Source organism: Spea bombifrons, chromosome 2 (assembly GCF_027358695.1).
Source record: "Spea bombifrons isolate aSpeBom1 chromosome 2, aSpeBom1.2.pri, whole genome shotgun sequence".
Taxonomy (NCBI): domain Eukaryota; kingdom Metazoa; phylum Chordata; class Amphibia; order Anura; family Pelobatidae; genus Spea; species Spea bombifrons.
The window spans coordinates 70,963,358-70,972,847 of record NC_071088.1 but is presented as its reverse complement, the minus strand read 5'-3'; the positions used below and the strand labels follow the sequence as shown (position 1 = coordinate 70,972,847).

The 9,490-nt window shown below is 42.2% G+C and overlaps 1 long non-coding RNA gene across 1 annotated transcript; it reads right to left on the bottom strand.

Moving 5' to 3' along the window:
• Nucleotides 1–8,953: 8,953 nt before the first annotated feature.
• On the bottom strand, nt 8,954–9,190 carry LOC128472769 (uncharacterized). The gene is made up of 2 exons (XR_008346211.1): nt 9,109–9,190; nt 8,954–9,061 (listed from the first exon to the last, which is right to left on the bottom strand). It is a non-coding gene; the product is annotated as an uncharacterized LOC128472769 (long non-coding RNA).
• Nucleotides 9,191–9,490: the final 300 nt, after the last annotated feature.

The following is a 9,490-nucleotide window of genomic DNA, read 5'->3' as shown; positions in this document are numbered from 1 at the left end:
CCAAATATCTAAAACCCATTTATTAGCCCTTGCTGCCCATATATATATAAATATATATATATATATATATTACACCCTGCTGCCAATAGCAGGTATAGATCAACACATTAACACACAAACCCAGCTTTGCATGTATAGATCAATTGAAATTCACTTGTGATCTCAGCACTGAAGGTATATATCAAATAAACAGAATCAGACATACAAATCCTGTATTTGAAGGTATACAATAATAATATATGAAACGTAGCATTGCAGGCATAGATCAAATAAATACATGGAAACAGCATTACAGGTATAAATCAACTGAATATGACATAAAAACCCTGTATTTGCAGGTATACATAAATAATGTATGGAAACATAGCATAGCAGATATGGATCTACAGAATAACACAAAAACCCAGCTTTGCCGGTATAGATCAACTAGAATTCACATAAAAACACGGCATTAAAGGCAGGGCTGGCCCAAGACAAAATGCCCCCCCCCATTATCTACCCTAACTCCCCCCCTCCCCGTACTTACCTTTCAGCAGTTCTGCGGCAAGTCTCCCTGCTCGGTCTCGGTGCCGGCTTGTAATGCTGAGCGCCGGAAATGACGTCATCTTCCGGCGCTCAACATTACAAGCCGGCACCGAGACCAAGCTAGAGGGCTCGCAGAGGAGAGAGAGGGCCCTCTCTTCTCGGCTTTAAAAAAAAAAAAAAGGGCTTGGGGCAAAGTACCGCCCCTTCAAAAGTGCTGCCTGGAGCGGTTGCCCCACTCGGCTCCATTGTCGGGCCGGCCCTGATTAAAGGTATATTTAAAACCCCCTAAATTACAGGCATAGATCGCAGGTTGCACACCCCAAAGCCAGCCCTGGCACCCACACTGCCCACATAGAACCTGACCAGCACCCAGATTACACACATAAGATTTGCCATCTTTGTCCCCAAATAACCCAGCACAAGTCAACTTTGTCCCCAAACAGTCCGGCCTGCGCCATCTTTGTCCCATATACACCCTTGCTGTGCCATCTTGGTCCCCAAGGCTGAAAAATCCTGCTAGTGCCATATTTGCCCTTCCACAATTCTACATCTATGATACACTTTTACAGTCACTCACTAATTCACACTTTCATTCAGACAATTCATCAACACATTAACTCATGCTCTCCCTCATTTAGACAATTCATCCACATATTAACTCATGCTCTCCCTCATTCAGACAATTCATCCACATATTAACTCATGCTCTCCCTCATTCAGACAACTCATCCACATATTAACTTATGCTCTCCCTCAGACAACTCATGCTCTCCCTCATTCAGACAATCCATCCACATATTAACTCATGCTCTCCCTCATTCAGACAACTCATCCACATATTAACTCATGCTCTCCCTCATTCAGACAACTCATCCACATATTAACTCATGCTCTCCCTCAGACAACTCATGCTCTCCCTCATTCAGACAATACATCCACATATTAACTCATGCTCTCCCTCATTCACGCAATGCATCCACACATTAATTCACGCTCTTTACTTATTTCAATACTCTTACTACCCTCTTCCTCACTATCTACCCCCTCTCCCTCCCTTGTCACTTTCTAACCCCTCTCCCCCCTTTCTCACTATCTATCCCCTCTCCTTCCCTTATCACTTTCTACCCCCTCTCCCTCCCTTATCACGTTCTAACTCCTCTCCTTCCCTTGTCACTTTCTAACCCCTCTCCCTCCCCTTTCCCTACCACCATCTTCCTCAATATCTACCCCTCACCTCCTTTCTCACTATCTACCACCTCTCCCTCCCGTATCACTTTCTACCCCCTATCCCTCCCCCTACTCACTGTCTACACCTTTCCCTCCCCCTACTCACTGTCTACCATCTCCCCCTTTGTAGTTCTCTCACCTTTAGGTCCAGCGACGGGAGCACGAGTCTTCTGTATTCCTGCTCTGCTGCGGTGCCCGCTGCTTCACTGCTGAGCGCCGAAATATGACATCATATTCCGCCGCTCACCATGAAATGCTGGCACCGGGACGGAGGTAGAGGCGTCATGGAGGAGAATGAGGGGCGCCGAGCGATTGGTAGGCGCCCCTCTCTCTCCTCCGCATAAAAAAAAGACGGCGTTTAAAAGCCGCTCACTGGTGCCCCCCTTTCAAATGGCGCCTATGGCACGAGCCATAGGTGCCATACCTTAGATACGCTACTGGGTTTGCATGTTATATGTATTACATGATGAATATGTTTTTAATAAACCTCCAAAAACATATGTTCCTAAATTAATTATTGGAGCCAAGTGGAAATTTGAGTGTCCATTCCCTTCTCTCGACTACTGCAACACCCTGCTGATGGGTCTAGACTCTCCCTTCTCCAATCTATCCAAAATGCTGCTGATAGGCTTATCTAACACAATGCTCTTTTTCTGCTTCTCTACTTTGTGAAGTTCTTATTATGCACTGATATGTAAAACCATAGAATTCAAAGATGGTATACTTTTTTTTATATTGTAAGCAGAAGGTAGAGAGAGTTAGTAATCAGACTAAACCATAATACACGCTGTTATTCCTCTTGCATAGCTATACCCACCAAGAGTGGCTTAGCAAGCACAAAGTTGCCAACATTTGAAAAAAAAATACAGAAACTTTGCAGCACAGCTATAAATTTCTTACTTAAAAATGTACCACACTCACTGCCACAAAGCTCTGCCCACTCTGCCCAACCCACACAATTAGCATAATTCAGCCTCTTCCTAGGATTATGGTGTAGTTTATGTCTACAAGTTCCCTTCAGCACTACCATACATCCTTGGTATGCGGTAGATACATTTGCAGAACAGTGTCACCCTGCTTTCCAGGCTGCTGTATATATCGTACCCATTGAGGTGCTCTTTCAGCTTGTAGCCTCTAGTACCTCCTCTGCATTCTGTACTTCTATGGCATTCTATGCATCTCCCTGCAGGGTTACCTACACTATATGGACAAAAGTATTGGGACACCATTACACCCACAGGGACTTTTATGACATTGCAATCTACATACAGACATTTTCTAAGTGACTTGCTTTCTGTAAGTGACCAGTTTGTGCACCACAGCAGCGGCAGAGAAGTGGTATTATAAGTATATAATACCTTGCATTTTCTAAGTGACTTGCTTTCTGTAAGTGACCAGTTTGTGCACCACAGCAGCGGCAGAGAAGTGGTATTATAAGTATACCAACAGTGGGTTTGTATCTCAACCAGCAACAAGAGGGTTGAAGGGTTTGTGGTAAAAAAACAAAAAAAACAAAAAAAAAACTGTGTGTTTTGCATTAACTGTTTGGTTTTTTTTTTTTTCTCCCATTTTCTATAGTGTAATTAGTTAAGGGTGGGGTTTATAATCAATTAACTGTGTTGCTCTGTATATAAGGAAGTGGTTGCTCACTGTAAGGGGCTTGCATTTTCTAAGTGACTTGCTTTCTGTAAGTGACCAGTTTGTGCACCACAGCAGTTAGTGCAACACAAGAGTGCAAGAGCAAGGAGGGTAAGTGACATAAAGCAACTGTTTAAATTCTATACTCGCGTCCCTTTATAAAGAATGAGCAAGCTTGGAGATTTCACTCAGTGCACATCATGCCATATGTATGCATGCTTGGAACAGCAGTTCCTGGGTCCATATTGCTGTGGTAAGTGTGATCAATTGGTCTCTCTGGAAGCTGAGGTTGGTGCTCTTAAGAGGCACATTGAAACACTGAGAGAGATTGACAACCTTGAGAGGAGTCTGTTGCTCACTGAGCAAAGTTTAGATGGGGCCCCTAGCAATGAGGGAGGAGATCAGTCAGAAGGGAGTCAGGCACATAGCTGGGTGACAGTAAGACGTGGTTGCAGTGGGGAAGGGAAGAGGAAGAGGCAAGCCAGCCCAGAGTCTCTCCCTCCCAACAAATTTGCCCTTTTAAGTGAGCATGTTGGGGAGGCAGACTCAGAGGTAGGCTTTGCGGAAAAAGCTGTTCTCCCTAACAGCCGGGAGAGCAGCTCATCCAATGTGCAGGGGATCCGAAAGGAAGGAAAGCCCAGGCAGGTTGTGGTGGTAGGGGATTCAATAATCAGGAAAACAGACAGGGTAATCTGTAGCTCTGATCGCAGCAACCGAATGGTTTGCTGTCTCCCGGGTGCCCGGGTTCGGCATGTTGCGGACAGAGTGGATAGATTATTGGGAGGGGCTGGTGAGGATCCAGCTGTCTTGGTGCACATTGGCACCAATGACATAGTAAGAGGAAGATGGAGTGTCCTAAAAGATAATTTTAGGGACTTGGGTAGTAAGATTAAGAAAAGGACCTCCAAGGTAGTATTCTCAGAGATACTACCTGTGCCATGTGCTACACCAGAAAGGCAGCGGGAGATTAGGCAGCTAAATGCATGGCTGAAGTCTTGGTGTAAGAAGGAGGGCTTTGGGTTCTTAGAGCACTGGGCTGATTTTGCTTTGGGGTACAATCTCTATAGTCGTGATGGATTGCACCTAAATGCAAGAGGGTCCAATGTGCTTGGGGAGAGAATGGTTAGACGGTTGGAGGAGATTTTAAACTAGGAATGGGGGGGAGGGAATAAATACCGGGTTAGACAGTATAGAAAGGGAAGGCGATTTACTTAGTAACCAGGTGGGTGGATCTGGGGGCTTGGTCTATAAAGATAATAGGGAGAAGCATATGTTTTGCCCCCCAAAGCAAGGACAGAAAGTGATTGCAGCATCGGTGTTAAATGACAAGCTGAAGGTCATGTCTACAAATGCTCGCAGTTTAGGGAATAAGATCCATGAACTTGTAACAGTTGTGGCAACTGAGAATGTTGATATAGTGGCTGTTACTGAGACATGGTATAATGAGAAAAATGACTGGGACATATCAATACCGGGGTACTCTTTATATAGAAAAGATAGAAAGGGCAGGAAAGGGGGAGGGGTGGCCCTATATGTGAAAAATAACATAAAATCTAACTTAATACAAGTTGGTGAAGAGAACTTAGAGTCGGTTTGGGTTACAGTACAATTTGGCAAAAGTAAAGTAACTCGCATAGGTGTGATTTATAGACCCCCAGGACAAGTAGAAGAACTCGATAATCTACTAGTGGAGGAAATAGCTAAAATGACAGTGAAGGGGGATGTTATAATCATGGGTGACTTTAATCTCCCTGATGTGAACTGGAAAACGAAAGTAGCTGGTTGTACCAGGAGTGCGGATATTCTAAACTCCTTATTGGGATTATCTTTAAAACAGGTGGTTGAGGAACCAACTCGTAAGGAGGCCACATTGGATTTAGTGTTCACAAATGGAGATTTGTTAACAGATATTTCTGTAGGTGAAAGTTTGGGATCTAGTGATCATCAGTCTGTGTGGTTTAATATACAAACAGTGACTGAGTCACACCACACAAAAACAAAAGTTTTAGATTTTAGAAAAGCTGACTTTTCTAAAATGAGAAAATGTATAGAGGAGTCATTATCAGACTGGGGCAATTTAAATGGTGTTCAGGAGAAATGGGATTTTGTAAAAGCTGTTTTATTGAAGATAACAGAAAATTGTATTAGGTTGGTCAGTAAGAGTAAAAAATTAAGGAAACCGCTGTGGTACTCTGCAGAAGTGGCCAAAATCGTGAAAGACAAGAAGTTAGCCTTTAGTAGATACAAAAATACCCAAAGTGAGGAAGATAGACAGATCTATAAAATTAGGCAGAAAGAGGCAAAGAAAGTTATAAAAACTGCCAAATCACAGGCAGAAGAGCGAATTGCCCTATCAGTAAAAAATGGAGATAAAACATTTTTTAGATATATAAATGAGAAAAGGAAAGTTAAACAAGGATTAGTTAGACTAAAAACAAAAGGCATATATGTAGAAGAGGATAAAGGTTTAGCTGACTGTCTCAATGAATATTTCTGTTCAGTTTTTACAGATGAGAATGATGGAATGGGACCTCAGTTGGGAAAAAAGACTGAATCATTTGAAATATGTGAGTTTATCGAGGCGGAGGTTTTACTTCAGTTGTCTAAGGTAAAGACAAATAAGTCGATGGGGCCTGATGGGATACACCCCAAGTTATTAAAAGAGCTTGGGGGTGTACTAGCAAAACCGTTAACTGATATATTTAACGAATCATTGGTAACGGGAGTTGTCCCTGGGGATTGGAAAGTAGCGAATGTTGTGCCTATACACAAAAAAGGCAGTAGGGAGGAGTCGGGCAACTACAGGCCAGTTAGTCTTACATCTGTAGTGGGAAAATTAATGGAAACAATGTTAAAGGAAAGGATTGTTGAACATCTGAAGTCACATGGCTTTCAAGATCAAAAACAACATGGGTTTTCCTCAGGAAGATCTTGCCAAACAAATCTTATTGATTTTTTTGATTGGGTGACTAAAGTAATTGATCAAGGTGGTGCAGTAGACATTGCGTATCTGGATTTCAGTAAGGCCTTTGACTCTGTCCCACATCGGAGACTTATAAATAAACTGCAATCTCTGGGTTTAGATCCCAATGTTGTTGAATGGATTAAGGAGTGGCTGAGTGACAGAAAACAGAGGGTTGTAGTCAATGGCGTATATTCAGAACAAGGTCTTGTTACCAGTGGGATACCTCAGGGATCTGTACTTGGACCCATTCTCTTTAATATTTTCATTAGTGATATTGCAGATGGTGTTGATGGAAAGGTATGTTTATTTGCCGACGACACAAAAATTTGCAACAGGGTTGATGTTCCTGGAGGAAGAAGCCAAATGGCAAACGATCTAGGTAAGCTGGAAAAATGGTCAGAGCTGTGGCAATTGGCATTTAACGTGGATAAATGCAAAGTAATGCACCTGGGGCATAAAAACCCAAGGGCAGAGTATAGACTATTTGGTACTGTCCTAACCTCAACGTGTGAGGAAAGGGATTTAGGGGTAATTATTTCTGAGGATTTAAAGGTAGGTAGACAATGCAGTAGAGCAGCAGGTAATGCTAGCAGAATGCTTGGTTGTATAGCGAGAGGTATTAGCAGTAGGAAGAGGGAAGTGCTCATGCCGCTGTACAGATCACTGGTGAGACCTCACTTGGAGTATTGTGTACAGTACTGGAGACCATATCTCCAGAAGGATATAGATATGTTGGAGAAAGTGCAGAGAAGGGCTACTAAAATGGTTTATGGATTACAAAATAAACCTTACCAGGACAGGTTAAAGGATCTTAACCTATATAGCCTGGAAAAAAGACGGGACAGGGGGGATATGATAGAAACATTTAAATACTTAAAGGGAATCAACAAAGTAAAGGAAGAAAGTTTATTTAAAAGAAGAAATAAAACCGCAACAAGAGGACACAAGCATAAACTAGAGGGGCAAAGGTTTAATGGTAACATCAGAAAATATTACTTTACGGAAAGGGTAGTGGACGCATGGAATAGCCTCCCAGTGGAAGTGGTAGATGTTAATACAGTGAGGTCATTTAAGCAAGCATGGGATAGGCATAATGCCAAGCTAGATATAGGATAAGGGCAAGTACTAAAGGAGAGTACTCAGAGGTTGGGCAGACTGGATGGGCCTTCTGGCTCTTATCTGCCGTCACTTTCTATGTTTCTATGTTTCTATGTTTCTAATATGTAGTTGATCCACCCTTTGCAGCTATAGCAGCTTCCACTTTTTTGGGAAGGCTTTACACAAGATTTTGGAGTGTTTCTCTGTTTGCTTATTCATCCAGTTGAGCATTTGTGACGCCAGACACTGTTGTTGGATGAGAAGGATATGAATTTATCATATTTACACATAAGAAAACAATTTCAATAGTAGGTTGAGGCCTGATGAACATTGCTCTCAAAATCACCTTCACCACTTTTGTAAGAGACTCCTTTGTTATGAGATTTACCATAAGGATACTACAGAGAAATTACATCTACTGATCACTAGAGGGCAATGTTTAACTGACTGAGCAATTACTTCATACTGAATAACCTTTCTCAAAATATGCATGTTGTAGTTGAATACATTAAATTTATCACAGACTCAATTAAGCATGATGTATGTATTAACTCCCCCTTATATACCATGGGATCAGTCACTTCAACTCTGTGTTTGATGCACTTATTTATCTCTTATTGTTACACTGATGATTGTCCTTGATCAGACTGTTTTGGAAGAACAGGACAAGGTTTTGGGGGGCATTCAACATGTTATGCCAGCTTATAACACAAGTTAACTTTCTTTCAAGTCACACTTTTTCCCAAAGCAAGTACTGAACGATAAAGAAATAGATGTATAATATAAATCAGTTATGGAAACTGTAGACAGTTTCACTCTAAAAGGGAACTCCCACCTTTTTTGTTATTACTAGTATCAGATTTAAAATACATACACAAACATAGTCCTGTTTTTTTATCCCCTTAACGACAACGACGGCATGCCATGGAAAAAACAGTTAGTGCCACTGGACATTCCTGGTATGCCATAGGGTAAAATAAGTTTACATAGAGATAAACTATCACTTTCTTGCAGCCAGTGTTGTTGAAATGCCTTAATATCATGAGGCATTCAGCAACACCAAAAAATATCCATTGGCACTCTCACCTTCGCCATATTGAATATGACGGCTGGCTGCTGGAGAAAGCACAGAAAGCAATCAATGATCACTTAGTTCGCTCAGCTGGTGTTTCTGAAATTCAGCAACACCCCAAAAAATCAGGAGCACTGCATTATTGATTTCACAAGATGGCGGTGTCCTGGTGCTTGTCAGAAACAAAATAAAGATGTTCCAAGGTGTTTCTAGGTTGTTCACAGGCACTGCTATCAATAATACAATATCAAATAAAAAAAAAGAATAAATTAGTATGTAATAAAATTTAAAAATAAAGATTCCAATTATGTCACAATTACATCACAAAGATTAATCCAGTTCCAAGAGAAAGTACAAAAAAAGAATAAAAATTAAAAACTTAAATTATAGCAAAGGTACTCAAACACCTTTTTTTGCTTACTGCATACAACGTCATTGGCACGCAACCTGTGAACATAAAAAAGGTGTGTTAACACGGCAATGACCCAAAACCAAATACAACTGAACACCCCTAAGCTTGCCAGGACCAAACGGGGCTGAACCGTAAGAATCACCTTATGGGAGTGCACCCGTGATGCCCCACTCCACACCCGAGGTTCCAGCAAACACGCCCAGCCAGGAACCTCCCACCGACACTTTAACACCAGTAGCAATAACCACATAACACCCCCCCCCCTGGCTACCTGGCAAGCTACCGCTGCTGGCTTTGGCACAGAACTTTACTTGACCCCTTGACCTAGCCCTACTCAGCACCCTGTCAATGCCCCCTCCACTCTATTCAGACCCTGTGGTCATCAGGATACTGGGTCTGGTAGGAGTCTCTGTTCAGGGACAGGTTCATGTTTAGAATCCTGTGTGAGGCAGGCAGGTTTAGATGTACCTGGATGCAGATGGCTCTCTGCTGTAGCATAAGGCTTCTACCTAGCACCATCTACAGGAACAGGACTGACAACAGACCTGGCAAC